Here is a 21,727-nt window from a genome sequence, read left to right on the forward strand (position 1 = left end):
AGGTCTTAACTGATCCACCATGTCACTGCAAGAAGGCTTGGCTAATGCAAGAAATGGCTATTTCTTTTTTACATGGTTTTAAATTTAAGCCACTACGTGTTGCAATGGTTTGATACACAGCAATAGATAACTAACACACCTTGATTGACAGCCTGGTCTACCATTTCCTTTAAGTTTTACAAGATTTCTTTCTTTTTTATTGTAATAAACAGTATGAGATCTAATCATTTACTATATTTGTTATTTATTTATTTATTTATTTATTTATTTATTTATTTATTTATTGCCGGCCTCATCTCATAAAGAATTTAACAAAGCTAATAACGAAAATTCAAAAATACAATAACTATACGATAGAGATAGTTGGATGCAGGTAAACAGTAAAAATAAGAGGAGAAATGTTCAGACAAAGTAGGAACACAAATATATTGGCCATAAAGGACTTATGCAATAGATAGAATTGCACTTTAACTTTGTCTCTGTCACAGCCAAATGGAAAGCAAAAGTAAGTGTGTATTTTTTCAACATTAGGAAAATGTAAGCATACCTCTTCCTTAGAAGAAACAAAGTATGTCTTGTGTTGGATTTTGAAAGACTTTTTTTATGTGGATTCCTCTTATAGGAGACAGGAAGTAACATGGCAGATAGCATTTTCCCAAGCCAGTCTAAGAGCTAGCTTTAGTATGTAGCATCCTACAAAAACCAAGAGTATAACATAAAAACACAAGTTCATGAACACAATCCTTTAAGGGGTTACTGAAGTTAACATTTCAGATTTTTCAAGACTCACACTTTCCCTGGTATAAGGCATGAACAGATTTTGGAATTAGTAATCAAAAGGATCTTGGATTATTCAGTAAAGACTTAAGTTTTCTCTTGTCAGGAATAGTTCAATTTCAGTATTTTTATCAGTACAAACTGTGAGTATTTTGATAATGCGCCCAGTTTGAAAATAGCAAAATTAGGATCTGAACTCAGATCGTATTTCTGATTCCAAAGCCTATGGCTTTTTAAAAAAAAAATTTTTAGCAATTCCTTACTTGACACATCCCCAAAGGCAAGGGAATTAAAAGCAAAAATGAACTACTGGGACCTCATGAAGATAAAAAGCTTCTGCACAGCAAAGGAAACAACCAACAAAACTGAAAGGCAACCAACGGAATGGGAAAAGATACTTGCAAATGACATATCGGACAAAGCGCTAGTATCCAAAATCTATAAAGAGCTCACCAAACTCCACACCCGAAAAGCAAATAATCCAGTGAAGAAATGGGCAGGAAACATGAAAAGACACTTCTCTAAAGAAGACATCCGGAAGGCCAACAGGCACATGAAAAGATGCTCAATGTCGCTCCTCATCAGGGAAATACAAATCAAAACCACACTCAGATAGCACCTCACACCAGTCAGAGTGGCCAAAATGAACAAATCAGGAGACTATAGATGCTGGAGAGGATGTGGAGAAACGGGAACCCTCTTGCACTGTTGGTGGGAATGCAAATTGGTGCAGCCGCTCTGGAAAGCAGTGTGGAGGTTCCTCAGAAAATTAAAAATAGACCTACCCTATGACCCAGCAGTAGCACTGCTAGGAATTTACCCAAGGGATACAGGAGTACTGATGCATAGGGGCACTTGTACCCCAATGTTTATAGCAGCACTCTCAACAATAGCCAAATTATGGAAAGAGCCTAAATGTCCATCAACTGATGAATGGACAAAAAAATTGTGCTTTATATACACAATGGAGTACTACGTGGCAATGAGAAAGAATGAAATATGGCCCTTTGTAGCAATGTGGATGGAACTGGAGAGTGTTATGCTAAGTGAAATAAGCCATACAGAGAAAGACAGATACCATATGTTTTCACTCTTATGTGGATCCTGAGAAACTTAACAGAAACCCATGGGGGAGGGGAAGGGAAAAAAAAAAAAGAGGTTAGAGTGGGTGAGAGCCAAAGCATAAGAGACTCTTAAAAACTGAGAACAAACTGAGGGTTGATGGGGGGTGGGAGGGAGGGGAGGGTGGGTGATGGGTATTGAGGAGGGCACCTTTTGGGATGAGCACTGGGTGTTGTATGGAAACCGATTTGACAATAAATTTCAAAACAAGAATTTTTTTTTACATTTATTTATTTTTGAGAGACAAAGACAGAGCACAAGTTGGGGAGGGGCAGAGAGAGAATGAGACACAGAATCTAAGCAGGCTCCAGGCTCTGAGCTGTCAGCACAGAGCCCCACACAGGGCTTGAACTCACAAACCACAAAATCATGACCTGAGCCGAACTCGGACACCCAACCGACTGAGCCACCCAGGCACCGCAAAGCCTATGCCTTTAAAAAAAAAAACTAAATTGTGTTATCTGCGATTGGATAATTAATTGGTGATTTTAAAAATACCAGCTTCTTTAAGAAAATATATCTGTATTTCAGTAGGAGATTTCAAAGGTTTGAAGCCAAAGTGTACATAAAGGTAGGAATTTCTTGTGCTTGAGCCAAACTGAGAAGAGTATAGAAGGGAAAGGGAAGAGAACAGGTTGAGATTTTTACCAAGTTCTGCTAGCCCTCAAATCATAGCATTTGGGTCTATTCAACCAGCATTCAGGGTCTGTTTTACCTAACCCCACTTAACCAGTGAGGCAGGCCCACTCCTTTAAAACCATTGTATGTGTCAGCAAATGCTATGCACCATAAATTGTTAGAATAATGGAGCTTAACATTTGGCCCTCCTTGGATTGCAGATCCTCAAATGTTTAACTTACAAAAAATGAATGGAATGTAAATATTTTGATTTCACTGAAAATATGTTTGTGCAACCTTGTCAAAGAAAACATTCACACTGAAAACATTCTGTTTTGTGCCTTTAGGTAAGAGTAATGTGAATTTACAAAGCCTCTGAGCCCTCTATCTCCGATCTGATTATTTAAGGGCTAATAAATAATTACAAAGTGAGAGCCGAGATTGCAAAGCAGTTGAGGCTTCAGAATCCATCAGCTATTATTCACAGGCAGGCTTCTTCCCATTTAGCCTTTCAGAATGAGCTGCTTGCTCTAAATTTTGTTAATGACTGTGGAAACTAGAGCCCACACATACATTAGGGAAGAGACTTTGATATCTCTCTTCATGTACATTCCACAATGGAGACAAACAAGATGTGGTGCTAATTCTATTTGGAATGTGTTCATCAGTGTTCAGCCATCCATGGAAATATGTCCTGTTGAAAGAAATGTCATTTGAACCAATAATTGACCATTTCAAATATCAGCATGAAAATTGCATATGACACAGTTCAAGCTGGTGACCCTATAAATATCCATCAAGAGGTGGACCATTAACGAATTGTACCTACATTAACTGCCACAGTCCTAATTGGATTGTTTGTTTTTATAACAGATAGCTTCTGTCACCAATGGGGAATTAGCTGACTGTAATATTGGCCTTCCTGCAATGCAATGAAAAGAAAAATAACCATGGGCTATTATTAACTATGGGCTTATTACACGCAAAACACAGTATTAAGTATTTCATATCTTGTAACTCATTTATCAAATATTTATGAAATAAGTGCCCAGCATTTTTTGATGCTCTAAAATAAGGTCATGAACACAATCCTTATCCTTAACGGGTGGAATTTATAGCTACAAATAAAAACAAAGAAATAATTCTTAGCTCATTTGGTGTTCACAACAAAAAATGCCCATTATCCTAATGTTCACTGAAGAAAGTAATGCTTAGAGAAATTAAATACCTTTTTCAAGGTCAGTGTTGTTAAATGGTCAGGATTTGAACCTAGAATCTTCAGACTCTAATGATTCTGCTCTTAACTACATCATTAAATTGTTACCCTTTCTTTACATATTTGTATTATTGACTGGATACCCTATTACTCTGATCCTGTTATAAATTTTCTAACCCCCTTTCTTTTGTTTTCTTAGCACATTCAATTAACCAGCCAGCATCAAATATGTGTTGGATACTATTCTACATACTGGGGATACTGGATCCATTAAAACTATAGTCTATGGTAGACATTGAGCTAGGATTTCTCCTACTTCCTCTGTTTATCTGCCTCTATCTCCAGGACTTGTTTTGCTCCTCCTCTTACATTAAGTGAAATAAAATCTTTCTGTGTCTAAATAATATCCATTTTTAGCTTGTATCAACATACCACAATTAACAGATGCTTGTGAATGAACGCTAATGCCATTTAGCAGATGCTTCTAAAAAAGAGTGCTCCCTTGGGGTGCCTGGGTGGCTCAGCAACCCACTTCGGCTCAGGTCATGATCTCACGAGTTCATGGGTTTGAGCCCTGTGTCAGGTTCTGTGCTGACAGCTCAGAGCCTGAAGCCTGCTTTGGCTTCTGTGTCTCCCTCTCTCTCTGCCCCTCCCCCACCCACACTCTGTCTTTCTCTCTCCCTCAAAACTAAATAGACATTAAAAAAAAAAAAAAAAAAAAGAGTGCTCCCAATTTGGTTTTCACCATTGGACAACAGTTCTTAACATGAGAATCTCTCTCTTTGTTTTTAATATAATTTATTGATAAATTGGTTTCCATACAACAGCGAGTGCTTATCCCAAGTGTCCTCCTCAATGCCTACATGAGAATCTCTTTTAATCAATACCTGCTTTGAGTCCAGAGTCACTTCAAGTGCCAAGGGAGAGGACAAATACTTTAAGATTCTTGGAGATCATCTATTTTATCAGTTCCTGCCTTTTTAGTGTTGACTCAGAGGTAGTTACTTGTTGACTGAGCTCTCATAGAATTAAAGAGTTAGGTTTCTTAGAGATCATCCATCCTAGAGGTTTCAAAATTCGGCTGTGCATTAGGATCACTTATGAAACTTATTAAAAAACACTCCCTTGGTTAAAGACCAATGGAACATAATAGAGAGCCAAGAAGTCCCACACATGTATGGTCTCTTGATTTCCAAAGTAATTGGATAGGGAAAAGGTAGTCTTTGCAACAAATGGTGCTAGAACAACTGAATATCCACTTGAAACAGAAAATAAACTCCACCTTTACCTCACGCCATATGCAAAAATTAATTCTCAATAGATTATGAAACTAAAAGGTGGAAGCTAAAACTAAAAGTTTTAGAAAATAACACAAGAGAAAATCTTTACAAATTTGAGGTTTAAAAAGATTTCACAGGTAGAGCACAACAAACACAAACCATATAAAAAGAAAGTAATAAACTGGACTTCATCAAAATTGAAAACATTTATTCTTTGAAAGATATTATGTTAGTTTGCTATGACTGCCATAACAAAATACCACAGACCGGGTGGCTTAAAAAACAGAAGTTTATTTCCCACAGTTCTCGAGGCTAGAAGGCCAAGATCAAGGTGTCAGTAGTTTTGATTTCTTCTGAGACCTCTCTCCTTGGCTTGCAGATGGCTGCCTTCTTGCTGTGTCCTCACATGGTCTTCCCTCTGTATCCGTGCCTTCTAGGTGTCTCCATGTATGTCCAAATTTCCTCTTTTTGTACAGACACCAGTCAAATTGGAATAGGATCTACCCTAATTGTTGCATTTTAATTTAATCGCTTCTTTAAAGACCCTATCTCTAAATATTGTCACATTCTGAGGCACTTGGAGTACACTTCAACATATAAATTTTCGGTGTATTTGATTCAGCCTATAATAAACACTATTAAGAAAATTTTAAAGGGAAGACAGTGGCAGGGATAAAATTTTCTAATACTTACATCTGACAAAGGATTTGTACCCAGAACATACGAAGGACTTTTAAAACTTAACAAGAAGACAATTCAATAAAAAATGGGCAAAAGATTGAAAGACACATCAGAAAAATGGATATGCAAATGGCTAACAGGCACACAAAAAGATGTTCAACATAATTAGTCATAAGAAAAACAAAAATTAAAACCACAATAAGATTCTACTACATACTTAATTAAATAGATAAAATTAGAAAGAATGACAAGGCTATGTATTGGCAAGAATGTAGAGCAACTGGAATTGCCACATATTATTGGCAGGAATTGTAACTGATACAACTACTTTGGGAAACAATCTTATAGTTTTTTAAAGCTATATAGATATTACTATACAATGTAATAATTCTACTCCCAGGTTTTTCACCAAGTGAAATGAAAAGGTCCACACAAAGACATGCATAGAAATGTTAATGGCAATATTATTCATCACAGGCAAAAATTCAAAACAACACATATACCTATCAATGAATTAATGCATAAATAAATTGTGGAATATCTATGTAATAGAATATTACACAGCAAAAAAAAGAACAAACTACTGATACACCTGGAAATATGAATGAACCTCAAAAACATTGTGCTGAAGGAAAGACGCCAGACACATAAGAGTTCATACTATAGAGGCACTTGGGTAGCTCAGTCGGTTGAGCATCTGACTTCGGCTCAGGGCATGATCTCTCGTGGGTTCGAGCCCTGTGTCAGGCTCTGTGCTGACAGCTCAGAGCCTGGAGCCTGCTTCAGATTCTGTGACTCCCTCTCTCTCTCTCTCTGCCCCTGCCCCACTTGCACTCTGTCTCTCCCTCTTTCTTTCGAAAAAATAAACATTTAAAAAAAAAAAAAAAAACAGTTCAGCCTATAGATGCCACATATCAAATCTAGACCAGGCAAACTCATTTGTAGTGACAAAAAGCAGATCACTGGAGGCCTGGAACTGGGAAGGGAACAACTGACCACAAAGAATCTAAGGGAAATTTTGGTAGTTATGAAAATGTTCTGTCTTGATTATGATAGGTATGTGCATGCATGTATGTTAAAACTTATCAACCTTTGCACTTTAATGGGTGCATTTTTTGTATGTTAATTAAAACTCAAAGATGTTTAGATACAATTCAAATGTATTAAATCAAAGTTTCTGGGGCATCTGGGTGGCTCAGTTGGTTAAGCGTTGGACTTTAGCTCGGGTCATGATCTCAGGGTTGGTGAGATAGAGCGCTGACAGCACAGAGCCTGCTTGGGATTCTCCCTCCCTCCCTCTCTCTTTGTCCCTCCCTGACTCACACTTTCTCTCTCTCAAAATAATAAGAAAAAACTATTTTTTTTCTTCAAAAAAAAATCAAAATTTCTAAGTAGAGGGCCTAGGAATGAGTTTTTTTTTTTTTTTTTTTTTTTTTTTTTTTTAGAAAATCTCATCCACAGTTAATTCTGCTTCAGCCAGGGGTGGGGATGGTGATACAGTCCAGCTCTGACTCTGTGCAGGCATCCCTGTACTGCACTGTCCTCAATGCAACTCATGGTCATGCAGCTTCTGCTTGATGCCACCCTGCCTCCACCTCCACTTCCCTTCTACCCTGCCCACAGCTCACTCTCTTGTATGAGAGCCAGTTGTATTTTAGAATAGCTCTTTTTCTCACTATGGCTTGCATCTCTCTCATTTTAATGGTTGAAGTGACAAAACCCTGTGGTCCTTTGCTTTCCTCTATTGCCTCTGCTCTTGCCATTCAGGATTGCCCTAGGAATATCTAAGAAACAGGAGTCCAACCAAAGTGAACACATAATGTCTTTGATGTTTAAATTAATGTACTGATTTATCATATACTATTGATTCACCATTTCTTGGTACTGGGCTAGATGCTAGGGTTAGAATAAAGAATATTTATAATGATGGTCCCCATTCAGGTCCTGGCTGGACACTAGACATCTATATTTGAATGTGTGGTGTTAGAGGAAAACAAGTAGACAAAGGTGTGTGGTAGAGTTCCCTTTCTGTCCATGCCCAAAATTAGGGATCCAAGCTCTTTTCATTGATGCCTCAAAAATCTTCACATGCTTTCATTGGCCTATTCCAAAGGCAACACCAACACATTCTGGAATGTAACCAATTATATAGTCTTATTAGTTCTAGTACCTATTTTTGCCCCTCTCTTCTACTATCTCCTGGATGTCCTCAATGGTCCTTTGGGCCCTGACATGTAGCAGAGTCCAACTTATACCTGCTCCCTCCTCTTGAACCACAGTCTGCATCAGAGTCCTAGGCCCACCAGCTGGTAAGGCAAGACTAATCTAACAACTAGATTGTGAAAGAGTCAAAAGTGCTTTTTATGGAGGCAGGAAAAAGTGTTCCAAGAGCATATAGCCAGAGTATTTTCATTTACAAAATATTTTTCACATATATTATCTCATTTAAACTGACCTACAACTGAAAATAATAATAGCCACCATTCATGAAGTTCCTACCATGTATAGATACTGTGCTAAGTGTCCTGTACTTTTTAAACCTCATTTGAGTCTTGAAACAATTGTAACAATGTACATACCACGTCACTCTCACTTTACAGATGTGGAAACGGAGGCTGAAATAAAGCAAGTAATCTTTCCAAGGTCACACAAATAGTAACTGACAAAATTCAGATTTGAATCCAGTTATGTGTGACTTCAAAGACCACACTCCTAACTACTATTGTCATTAATGATCTTAGCTTAATAATGCCCTGTTCTAAAAAAAAAAAATGTTTTTACTTTTCTATCTGTATTGATCTTTAAATGTTTTTAGACGTACCTCTATCAGAATTAGTCTCCTGGTCCTGGCTTCTCTCTGCCCACTGCCCACTCTTCTCCTGGAAAGAGTGACTTTTCAGTTTGGAATTGCATCCTATGTGGCTTAGCCTCTTCTAGGATCTTCTTGGTATTGTCTGCCTAGAAAAAATACATATAGTTGACCCTTGAACAACATGAGTTTGAACAGCAAAGTGCACTTACACACAAATTCTTTTCAATAGATACAGTACACTACTGTAAATGTATTTTATCTTCCTTATGATTTTCTTAACATTTTCTTTTACCTAGCTTATTTTATTGTAAGATATTACTATATCTTACAATATCTTATGTTTATTGTACATATAACATACAAAATATGTGTTAGCTGTTTATGTTATTGGTAAAGCTTCCAGTCAACATTAGGCTATATAAGTTTTTGAAGAGTCAAAAGTTACATGTGGATTTTCTACTGTGTGGAGGGTTGAGTCCCCTAACCCCCAAACTGATCAAAAGTCAACTGTATTTTGATCTGCACTCTGGGCCATGAATAGATGTATTGGGGTATGTCTTGCTCCTATGAACCAGGCCTATAGTCTTCCAGCTCTGTCCATGACTAAGTAGATAAAGTGACTTTTTAGTTGCAATATTAATGAGACCATTTTTGCCATATGCATAAACCATATGTTCCAATCCAGGATATCTGCACCTTATGTAATTTGAAAAAGGTCAGCATCCTCTATGAAGATCAGCTATTACTTTAACTGGTAAATCTTGAAATCAAGGCAGAATCACAGAAAAGCAGTTAATTTCTTGCTCATGTAAACTCTTGTCTGTGCTTGGGAAGGTTTCCTTTAACTCAGTCATTCAGGAACCCCAGGCTGTGGAAGGCTCTGCTATCTTCAATACTTGGCTTCTAAGATCTACCTGGTCATCAGTGCCTAACTGGAAGACAGAGGAAGACAAAGAATAGCAGATCACAAGGAAGGCTTTTCTGGGACAGGCTTGACGACTGATATGCCTTGCTTCTTCCTACATTCTATTCATCACAAGTCAGGCACAACCTCATCTAACTGAGAAGGAGGATGGGAATAGCTGTATGCCCATATAGCTGTAGCTGTATGCCCATTGTGGAAGAAAAATAGGTTTGATCAACAGCTTGTTTTTTTCTGCCACATATTAAGAATGAACAAAGAAGTCCTAAAAATAAGTAGGAAAAAATTTTAAAACATCTAATAAAACATGGGCCAAAGATAAAAATGGGCATTTCACATGAAACACAAATAATGGGCAACAGATGTATCCAGAGGGGTCAGTTTCATTAGTAATCAGAGAAATGAGAATAAAACCACCATAAGATATTGTTTTATAGCCAACAGATTGGCAAGACATTAAAACTCAGATAATGCCAAGTGCTTGCCCGGATGCTTAGTGCAACAGACACTATCAGTGGCTGTCCATCTCCTTTGGCTTCCTCCAGAATCTAGCTGTGGTAGAGTGAAAGCAGTCCTGTAAGTGCTGGCATGAGACCAAGTATGGGAGTGGCATAATTTTATGTTTTAGAAATACAGATCCTGAGTCAAATAGATTTAGGCTTGAATCCAGCTTAGCTCCTTGATAATTTCTTCTCGTTGGATGAATTCTTAGCTTCTCTGAGCTTCACTTTCCTAATCTGTTAAAATGCACGAACAATAGCACAATATGGAGACTAACAAACTGATGAGCACAAGTACTTAGCATAGGCCTATATGTTGTACACTCAATAAATGACCATTGTTAAGGAACAGGCTGAGACAATGATGAGGGAGCATTGTCAGAGGGATGAAGAAAGGCCTCAACAATATACACTCAAAGAAACAGTGACTGCTCAAGGCCAAAGGGAATAAAATTGGCTCAACTTTCTGATAATTGGATTTTGGAGTTGCTGACATTATCGATTTGTTTGAGGGAAATAATTCTTAAGATGTGAAGGTTTTATAAGCCTATAGTTTCTATGACCTCATAAGAAGTCATTGATAATCATTAAAAATTTAGTTTCTAGACTATGTTGTCCTTTGCATGTTAACAATACTACCTTGTGGGTGGTATTTAATTTTTTGTTTTCACTGTTTTTTATTTTTCATTTTCCATTTATTTTTCTCTTTCTACACTGGGTGATTGTTTTTTTCCTTAAAGTTCTCATAGTCACTCAATCCTTCATATCACCTGCATCAACCATTTACTATCTACCTGGGTCACAGTAGCTCAGCACCCAAGCTAAATTATGCCCTTTTGTAATCAACTAAGTCAGCCAGTCATTTCAACTGTTCCACATGAAATCAAGTTCCATATACCACAAGTTTCCATTCCCTTCTTTAACTCAGTCAATAATGTGTATTACAAAATAGATGTGAAAATACTTCACTTAAACCCTCTCAAGGGTAAATGTTGAGAGTGTTTGTAGAGTAACATATCAAGCCACATATACCTTGTGGATTCTACAGCCCACAGAATAAATCTTCATGTATTTTAGAGACATTGTTACCACCCACTCCTGTTTTTCTTCATGCTAAGAAAGCCTAAGTTTTTCATCCCTCTTTATAGGTCTGGTATCCATTGTTTAAAAAAAACAAAATTCAATCCAATAAATTTGAAGATCTAATTGGCTTTTTTAAGCAATCATGATCAGGTAGCATCCCATTCAGCAAAAATAATGAATGAGCTTACAGAGGTGTTTTGAGGAGTTGTACAAAATGGAAAGTTTTTATAGGCAGGACAGCGGGGCAAGGAAGCTATTAATTAGCAAGAGAAAAGAAAAGGGTTGTTCAGGCCAGGACATCTCCTTTTGGAGGGGAAGGACATGACAGAGGTTTTTGTTTGTTGGTTGATTTGTTTGTTTATTTATCACACAGATGACCTCACTATCACAGATCAGGAAATTTCAGAGTGACTTTTAAAAGGCCACATTACTGGGGTAGGTTGAAATTGTAATTAAATCTTGGTTTGCTGTCTTGAGAGGCAAATGACTCCATCTTGAGCTGGGTTTTTTGTTTTCTTTCTTTCTTTCTCTTTCTTTCTTTCTTTCTTTCTTTCTTTCTTTCTTTCTTTCTTTCTTTCTTTCTTTCTTTCTTTCTTTCTTTCTTTCTTTCTTTTTTAACACCATCCTCCACTCCAAAGCTTTTTCAAGTTCTTACATCCCATAGCCATATACCCATACCCAAACCTATACCTACTGTTCTTGGAGGTTCTTGTTTGGTACATTTAGTCATGTGGATTCATCACAACTAACACTACTGTTACTGGAATTAACTTATTCATACTGGCCACAGTGTTCTCATTCTACATATTGTACTCAGCAAATGCCAGACCTGAACTGGTGAAGAAAATGAATTAAATTCTGATTCTGTCCCCCACACATACCCATACATTTTATCCTGTGTCATTTGATGTCCATTTTCCAAAGTTCTGGTTATCTCTTCTGCTCCTATCTCCTTTGGATACCTACTTCCATCCCGGTTGAAGATGCTTCAAACTAAATTAGCATGCTTCTTCCTTTCTATAATTACATCTTGAGGGCCAACACAAAGGTGGACATGCCACAATTTCTGCCCTATGAGAGTTTACCCTCTGGTAATGTAGACAAGATAACACACAATCAGGACCCTATGCCATAGCATTATATCGCAGAGTGTTGTGGAATAACACTCGCAGAGTGTTGTGGAATAGGGGAGCAGGGAGGACTTCTCCATGATTATGATGCCCCAAATGTTTCTTGAGTGACAAATGAGCTTACAAAGAGAAGACAGGTCAGTGAGAAAAGCTATGACAGCCCTTCCCTCCTCTACAATGTACCAAGTATGCACTCTCTGGGTGTTACCCTAATTCAGTGCACACTCATACTCAGGGTTTTGTCAACTAGAAACTCAGTTTCTAGGGTGTTGACAAGCTACTAAAAACAGTGAAACACATGCTAAATGTTTTTTTTAAGCTTTACAAAACATTCCAGATGAGTTTCTGGTAATCCTGATAGTGATTGCCAATCAGTCCATGAATCATAAACTATTACTTGCTTCTCCTTGGCAGTGAGGATATTGCTAGGCCGGGGTTGAATCAATCTCCTCAGCCCATTCTTATAATGGTGGAGATGAGGGACTTCTGGGGTTCACTAAAATCCTAGGAGCATTATGTAAGCTGTTGAGGCTTGAGGATGTCCAAAAAATAGGCCCCTGTGAGTTCAGATGTAATTGAAAGTTAGGAATAGGGGTACAGATGGTAACTAAAATGTTAGCTTCATTGCTATTTAAAATTGGATAGGAACACATGGCTTATGTGTGGCAAAAATGGTCTTATTAATACTGTACCTAAAAAGTCACCTTATGCAGCTAGTCACAGACAGAGATGGGAAATGGCATGCCTAGTTCTCAGGGGCAGGATCTATCCCACTAAACCTGGCCCAGACAGCATACAAGAATGCATGCTCTTTCCAGGCAGACAGACACCAAGAAGATCCCAGTAGGGACTCAGCCACACACAAGCAATTCCAGACCAAAAAGTCACCCATCCTCCCAGGGTAAGAATGGGCAGGGAGCAGAGAGAAGCCAGGACCAGGAGGCTAACTCATAAAGTTTAGTTTGTTTCCACATATTTATTTCCTTGTGATAAACATACAGCTCTTAGATAAAGGAACTATGTCTTAACCACCTTTTTATCTCCAGTGCTCTGCTCTATGCCTGATACATAGTAGACACAAAATACTTGATTGATCACTTAATTAATTTTATAACCTAAATTGTCTAATTCCAGAAATGGCAATATTCTACTACTTACCCAATTACTTTGCCTTGACTCTGCTCTTTTATTTTACTCCCCTTTTCCTCTCCTCTCTCTACCCAGGATTCTGAATCTATCCTTATTAGACCATTTCCCCTTTCACTCTCATATAATTTATAAACTTATTATATGCACTTTAACATTAGAACAACATGAGCCTTAGAAAGTAGTGTTAATGGAAGTCCAACAGGAAAAAATGAAATCAATTGTTGAGATGTCTTGTAGTTTGTATGTATCTCTTTGCTTCTCTCTAAAAAGAAAAGGGAGGGAGGGAGGAAAGGAGGAGAGGGAAGAGGGATGGAGAAAAGAAAAGGAGACAGAGGAGGAGAGGGAGAAAGAGGAGAGGAATGGAGGGAGAGAGAGAGAGTTATTAAAGTTGGCTCCTTGATGTGTGTGAGGGGATAGGTCCCTTGGAGAGATCAGAATACTATTGCACTAGTAAGAGAAATAGCACAGAGTAGTGTTTACATGTGGGACCATACTGCCTGGGTTTAAATTCTGAGTCTGCCACATACCAATTATGACCTCGACAATTTTCTTAAACTTTCTGTGCCTCAGTTTCCTAACCTTTAAAACAGAGGTGATAGTGAAACAGGGTTGTAGTGAAGAGTAAATTTATGTAAAATGTTTAGATCATAATAATACATAATAAGCACTATATAGGTGGTAGCTGTCACGATTACTCTGGGAGGTTCCTAGTAAGTTTACAGAACAACTGAATGAAAAATCTGGATATGAAACTAGATGTAGCATGTACTAGAGGTCATTTCAAAGAGGGACAAGATGTTCTAGGATGGTGAATACTTGACATCTAAGCTAACACTACCCTTGACCTGTGCTTATGACAGGAATTTCATATCAACCATGAATTCATTTGCTCTGAGCCTGGACGTAGTTTCAGAATTTTTCTCCGAATATCATACCACACAGTCACTCCTAGTCAATTACAGCCAGAAAATAAGGTGAAGCCTATTTGCTAGCCCTATTAGAGGCCCAGTATAAAGTTAGTCACCAGGAAGGTGGCCATGATATGAATTTGGGCTGGGTCTCTTGGAGGACCGGTACAGACCAAATGAACCACCTGGTGGAGGGGCCTTTCTGTCTATAACCTAACCCCACTGAAGTTCCTTCTACTGATGAGAAGTCAAATCATATTTCAGAGCAAATAACAAAAGAAACTTCCATAATGACAACATGACAGTGAGACCAAGACCCAAGTGCCTATTCACATGTATGTGAAAAGAAGAAACAGAGAAAGTGTCTCATAGGCTAAGTCACTTGCTTACTTTGTTCATTTTGATATGCTTGGGCCATACCCTCAGTGTTTTCCTTTCAACAATTTTACTTCTCCTCACTAAGCTCATATTTGGTCCTCTCAGAAGTGTGTATTTGGAAAGAAACGGACCCAGAATGGTGACTGAGACTGGCATTAGTCAGAGAATGATACTGATGTTCATTGTAATTACTTGAGCAGACTAAGCTGGGAGCACTGGTAACTGAACCTCTTTTTTCAGGAATGAAGGAATCAAGATTCCTTTTTCCAAGTTGGACAGTTTTATGTATTAAAGTGTTTGTGTGTGTATGTCTCCTACATCTAGACCATCATGAGAGAAAAAACACATACTGTAACTAAGCCCTAGACCCAAGGGCAAAAGTCCATCTTCCTGAAGACTTAATGAAACTCTTTTCCAAAACCTTAACTTAATTCCTATGTCTGCGGTAAATTTTGTATATGGAGCCATTGACACTGGAGGGGGAACCAGACCTTAGAATTGGACAGGGAATGAGCAGTATTTTTTCCTTACATGTTGAAATGGGCATACCAGTCTTGCTTACTTTCAGCCCTACATCTGCTATATCTCCTGCTAACTCATTTGAATCCATGCCCATCAGACACCATTATGGGATTCCCCAAAGTTGTTGGAGATGAGGATTCTGCCTTCAGTAGCATCAATTCTGGTAGCTTCTAATCCCCAGCTCACCTGGTAGATCAACATTTGCAAGTGGACACCTCTAGAGGGAGCTAACTTTACTGGCCTCATTTATAATATAATGGGCAAGGAATTGTAAAATATGGGATTTTTTCAGTGTCTCCAGAATTTGAAGACTTTCAGGGGACCCTATAATTATGCCAGAGGGCAGTCATGTGGAAAGGCATAGAATCCATGAAGGAGAAGGAGAAAGAGAAGGAGGAAAAGGAGGAGGAAGAAGAGAAGGCTACTTGCAAAGAATAGAGATTTATAAGTTCCTAAAAGGCATTTCAAAGGGATACTGTTTTCCTCCCCAAATTTCTGTGATTCTTACTTTAATATATCTGATTCCACCTTGATAAAACATTAGCAGTCAATGGTGGCAGAAAAGAGAGACTGTATGAAGAGCAACGAAGAGATGTAGTCTGACTGGAACTTCATACTTTACCAAATGTATAAGATATTTTCAACCTAACGTTCATGTTTCCGATGAGATGCAGGCACTTGGGCTTGTGGGCTCTAACCAATGTGAAGCTGGGAAACAGCTGTGTGGAATCGGCAACTCCTAGATATGTTAAGACTTGGCTGATTCCCCACAACATCTCAAAGTTTCCGCATAATACTCAGCTAAACAGAACAGCAAATAATGAGCACTGATACAACCAGACAGAAAAAGTATAGCTTCAGGCTGCCAGCGGACAGACAACCTGCCATTCTCTGCAGGTAAATGGGGCTTCTGAATTAGAGTCTGGAAAGGAGAGAAATAGGAGGGGATTCTGCTAGCCTGCTGCAGCCCTGAGCTCCCAGAGGCATCCAGTTGATACTATACAGCAATGCTAGGAAGAGTGGTTGGGGATGGCAGAGAGGATGCCCAGGACCCAGACCCCCAGTGAAAGGAACCGAGCTCTGTTACACAATTTCCAAGGCAGCATAGACACTGGGTCTCAGTCATAATAGAAAATAACTTCCTTTGGTAGTCTCCAAACACTTCCACCTCCAACTACAAAGGGCTTATTAGGCTGAGGACGAGGGGCTCAGCCTATGCTAAAAAGGAGTCTCTTGTGTTCTAATTAGTGACCTGAACAGGCTTAAAGAATGAGTGGGATCAAGGAATTAAAAAAAAAAAAAAAAGAGTGGCTAAGAGACTGTATTTCACTTGCGGTCACCCTAAGGCCAGAGAACATATTAGAAAAAAAAAAAAATTGGAACCAAAGTAGATCCAAAATGGTATGTCTCAGAGAAATATTATCCTTGTGAAAACTGCAGTGACCTCTAAAGAGAAAGTGAAAACTGTGTAAAGTAATAAAACGCTTAGCTGAGACCCTTATGGAGTCATACCTGGATCACAGCCACAGCCTCCCCACCTAGCGTTCTTGCATCTAGTCACTCTTTCCCAGTCCATCTTGCATAATGGCATGAGACATTCATCTTCCCAGAACTTTCCTTCCATCATGTTATCATCCCCTGCTCAGAAAAAGGTCAAGGCATCTTTGCTGCAACTCCCAGAAAGTCCGCTTCATGTATCTAACTGTCCTCACTCGTAACCATAGAAGTCAGCATATTCACTTACTCTTGGACCAACAAGCCATGAGGAAGCCCAGCAAGAGAAGAAAGGACATGTGCTTCAGTGCCCAACAGACTCGCTTTTGATGTCAGTTCCTGTGCTTGACCAGTGGCAGAAGTCATTCATGTTATTTGATTTTCTCAGCCCCATCTGTAACACAAGGATAATACCAAACCTCATAGCAGTTGTCATGACAAAATGGCAAACTGTGTCTAAAGTACTCAGTATTACAGAGCCTGCAACCCACTGCAAATTCATAGGTAATACTTTTTGCTTATTAATCATTTCCTGTTTTCCAAATTTTCTGTGATATTATCTTAATATTTAAAAATATATAATAAAGAAAGAAGTATAGTATATCACCTTATCAAAACTAGGGAACAATGTCTTAGATGATGAGGGAGAACAGAACCTGGAGAAATTTTGAGGGAGGGTAGCAGCTATATTTGCTGCTTGGTCTGCTTCTGTTTGCAAATTCACAAGTTCCTCCTAAGTGTCATCTGCATTTTCCTTGACATCCTAAGCTGTTCTGTGACTTCAAATGACAACAGTAATAGTAGCTCTATAGAAGAGCTCAAATAGAAGACTCAAGCATCAACAGACACAGAAACCCTCCCTACAGAAAGTTCCAGCATTTAAATGTCACTGTGTTAGATCCATAGTCCTTGCTTATACAGTTCATGTTTTCTTCAACCTGTTCTACAATGAGAAAAGGCTGACAGTACACAGCTGGTTTTGTATCTTCTAAGTTGTTCATCAGAAGACATATTTTACATGACCACAGCTAAGAGCCGTTTTGTGAAGATAGCAGGTGAGCTGTGCACAAGGCTGTTTCGGGAACATACACATGCCAAGTGTGCTATTCTGTGTTCTTACATTCTTTTTCCCCTAGGAGCTGAACTCCCATTTGGCTGTTCTAGTTCCTCCAAGGAACTAAGGTAAGTTTCCATCTTCAAAAAAGTAATTAAAAAAGGAAATGAAGTTGAAAAGAAGATTATATGGTGGTCATCATCTTGCTGCCCAAATTCAAATATTCACTAACCTTCAGGGCATAAAAGACAGGGAAAAAATCTTCAAGGCATAATAAACACAGAAATGATAACATCTAAGGAATAGACAATAAAGAGAGCAAATTTAGGATCAGAACAAGAAATTATATTAAGAAAACAGAAGGTGGCTTATAAATGGAAATGGTAGATTTGTTCTACTAAAAAAAAAAAAAACTAGTATATTTTCGAAGCAATAGGAGAACAAAAAAATTTTAAAAATAAGTTTTTGTTAATATACTTTTTCAGAAGCAGAGCACCAAATCCAAAAAGAACTCTACCCTTTTTTAATTTATTTTTTTAATTGAAGTATAATTAACATACAATGTGATGCTAGTTTCAGGTGTACAACATTTGATTTGACAATTCTATATATTACTCAATGCTTACCATAAGTGTAGTTACCATCTGTCACCACACAGCCTTATTACAATATTTATTTACAATTAAATCTATGTGATTTAGTCATTTTATTATGGGAATTTTGTACCTATTCCCTTTATTTCACCCATCCCCTCACCTACCTCCCTTCAGGCAACCACCAGTTTGTTCTCTGTATTTGTCTGCTTTTTTTCATGTTAGTTTGGAAGAACTCTACTTTTAATCTCTTATATGACACAGAAAAACGAACAGCTGCCACAAAGGAATCAAGAATACAATAATTCACTAAAGTGAACATTTCAGGAGGGAAAAGAGGAAACTTGCACCATTAGGAAACCCAATGTCTGCTTACACAGCTGAAAAGGGGTATCCAAATGGCAAGGGGGAAATGAAAAACAACCTCATTCGACTTTGTACTCACCTTTTTTTGTATGTCACAAACTGATCCAATCAGGAAAAAAAGACTATGGGTGTTTCTGAGTGCAGTTTCCACTGCATTATACACACAGGGTTGTTTTAAACCAACGCTGTGTGGAGCTATTGCCTTAACGGAGTTTGGTGGCCAAGGCCAGAAACCCTGGTGTGACAAAGACTGGGGAGGAAAAAAAGATTCAGAACATAGACAGAGAATTAAAGACAGACTCTGAGAGGTTCAAAATTTTAAAAAGAAATAGCTTCAGTAATCTGAATCATTAGTTTCCTGAAGCCTAAGAGAAGAGGCTTTTAGTAAGTTTCCAAATAAATTTTATAGACCCAAATTAAATAGGCTGTTATTGGAGCCTTGGGAAAGATTCAGAACATCCTAACCTCTCACCGTAGTTCTGCCAACAATTTTTATTTACCTCTTGCTGCTTCTTCAATGCCTCAGGTTTCTCATATCCCCATACTAAGCACTCCTGACCCTCTTCTCTCAGACAAGAAGTGCATCCATTCTTCTAAATACTCATTTTATGTTATGGTTGTTGCATATTGTTTCCTCTCCAATAAATTTTTGCTTTTTCCAAGTCACAAAGGCAGGCTCCTATGTTTGCTTCGAGAAGCTTTATAATTTTAGCTTTTACATTTCATGATCCATCTTGAATTAATTTGTGTGTAGAGTGAGAGGTAGGGTTGATGTTACTTTTTTCCATGTGTTTAGCCCAGTTGTTCAAGCACCACTTGTTGAAAAGATTTTCCTCTCCCCATTGTATTGCCTTGGCACATTTGTTGAAAATCAGTTGACCGTATATGTGCAGTTTAATTTCTGGATTCTATTTTGTTCTGATGTATTTTTCAGTTTTTAAGCCAGCACCACCCTGCTTTGATTATCATAAAATTTATAGTAATCAACTTTCACATTTCATAGATATCATGATGCAGAAGCCTAGGACTTAAGTCCTAAGGCTGACTTTGGCATTATCTAGCTATGAAATTTTGTACAAGTCATCTGATTTCTCCATGACTTAATTTATTCATCTATAAAATAAGAGGTCGTAGATCAGAGCTGCAAATTAAAATACTTGGCAGATAATTTCAATTAATTAATCTGGAAGTTTCAACACAAATAAGGAGTGGTGGGTAATGTGCCAAAGTTCATGTCCAATCTAAAGAGGAAAGTTACCACACAATTCTAGGTTGCAGGAATGTAAGTTTGCTGTTGCCAAATCTTCTGATTTTTCCAGAGAAGCCAGAAACCTGTATTTTTATGTGAAATCTTCTGACTTTTAAAGCAACATGCAGGCCTAATAAAACACAGATGCTCAGCCCGTGAGCTGCCAGTTTGAGACCCATGAACCAATAAATCTCTCAGAATGTTAATTCTTCTTTTATAGAGTTATTGTGAAGAATAAGTGAGGTAACATATGAAAATGCCTAGTACTATGCCCAGTACATAATAAGTATTTAGTAAAAATTCTTTATTTTCTTCCTGATTAAACATTCCATAAGTTGTACCTCAAATTTCTATCACTAAGCCTGTTCTTTTTTTTTAAGTTTATTCATTTATTTTGAGAGACACAAAGACAGTGCAAGTTGGGGAGGGCAGAGAGAGGAAGACAGAGAATCCTAAGAAGGCTCTGCACTCTCAGTGTGGAGCCTGATGTGGGACTCAAACTCATGAAACCATAAGATCATGACCTAAGTTGAAACCAAGAGTCGGATGCTTAACCAACTGAGCCATCCAGGCACCCCACTAAGCCTGCTCTTCTTATTAGCTGAGAGGTATTTCCAACTATTAGCACCTTCATCATTTAGTTCACAATCTATCCTACATTAGAAACTTCTGGTTCCCCCTCTGGAACCTTCCTCCATGTTTTACTGTGCCCACATAGGCTGACCTATGTGAACTTCATGAACAGGCATTTTATGGTCAGTGGCCAATGGAGACATCAACAAAAGATTCAAGGGTTGGAGGAGAGTGAGGTTGGAGTGCATAATCCCCCAGCGCCCTACCTGTTGAATCATCAGGGGTGACTATGGCCTGAAGCCATAGTTCTCTTCAGCCTGCTCTCTCCATACTGCCCACCACCATTCTTGCAATCTACTATTTTCTCCTGCTGACCTTTCAAGACAAGAAGTGGTTAATAGATCTCATGTTCTTTAAACTCTGTCCACTCAAAGTCATTCAATTTGAGTGTACTATGTCATCTTATTCATAGATGTTGTCTAATATGCCAACCTCCCACTCCAAACAGAATTCCCTCCTTTGTCCCCTTTCTCAATCAACATTGCCACTATCTTGCCAATTAACCAGCCTTAAGATGATGCTCCTCTCATGGCACCCCTATACTTTATTTATCCCTATGGATGTGCCAGGAAAAAAAGGCAAGAAATGACACTCAACAAAAACTAGTGGAATTGGTTACATTCAAGGATGAGTTGGCCACATTTTCTAGGACTGGAGTTTCTAATGAAATAACATTAACTGCTTTTGAGGCTGCAGTTTCTTTTCTTTATTTAACCAGGCCAAAAGGGTGAAGGCTCAGAGCTGTTCTGTGTAACCCTTTTTTCTCTCCTTTGTGAATATTTTTTCATTCATGCCTAGAGCCACCAGCACTTTTTCCCTGGCACTGGGTATGCTCTGAATTGGTCTTTCCATACCATCGGTGTAAGACCTCCTATTCATGCTGAACTTAATACACATAGAAGCTGTTTGGTCTGCTTTGGATCTAAGCTATACATAGGCTGCTTCTGTGCCTTACAAAGTTTTCATGTGGTTCCTCCTAGCTTATTTTGCACTGGAATTCCAAGCTGAAGTCTCTGCTAATAGCAGTATTACTCTGCTTGCTCTTACTTGCTTTTCTAGTATCTCAGAATCTCGTATCTCGTATCTCGTATCTCTGGCCTCAGAAGCAGGAGACTTGGATGGATTAAGGCGGAATTTATGGACTTCTTATTATACTAGCATAAAATTCCAACCCAACCTATAATCAATACAAAATACTTGACATCGATTTTTACTCATGCCGATTCTTCATCACCAGTGT

The 21,727-nt window shown here is 38.3% G+C and overlaps 1 long non-coding RNA gene across 1 annotated transcript in view; it reads right to left on the reverse strand.

Annotated features, from left to right (window-relative positions):
- Positions 1 to 5,200: 5,200 nt before the first annotated feature.
- The window catches only part of LOC123601533, a 200,844-nt gene continuing 184,317 nt past the window's right edge, over positions 5,201 to 21,727 (reverse strand). The window contains exons 3-5 of the long non-coding RNA XR_006714151.1: positions 16,843 to 16,986; positions 8,516 to 8,652; positions 5,201 to 7,823 (exon numbers count right to left, since the gene is read on the reverse strand). This is a non-coding gene — a long non-coding RNA (uncharacterized LOC123601533). The remainder of the gene's footprint in view (positions 7,824 to 8,515; positions 8,653 to 16,842; positions 16,987 to 21,727) is intronic.

The sequence above is a fragment of the Leopardus geoffroyi genome, chromosome D1 (genome assembly GCF_018350155.1).
Source record: "Leopardus geoffroyi isolate Oge1 chromosome D1, O.geoffroyi_Oge1_pat1.0, whole genome shotgun sequence".
In the NCBI taxonomy this organism is placed as follows: domain Eukaryota; kingdom Metazoa; phylum Chordata; class Mammalia; order Carnivora; family Felidae; genus Leopardus; species Leopardus geoffroyi.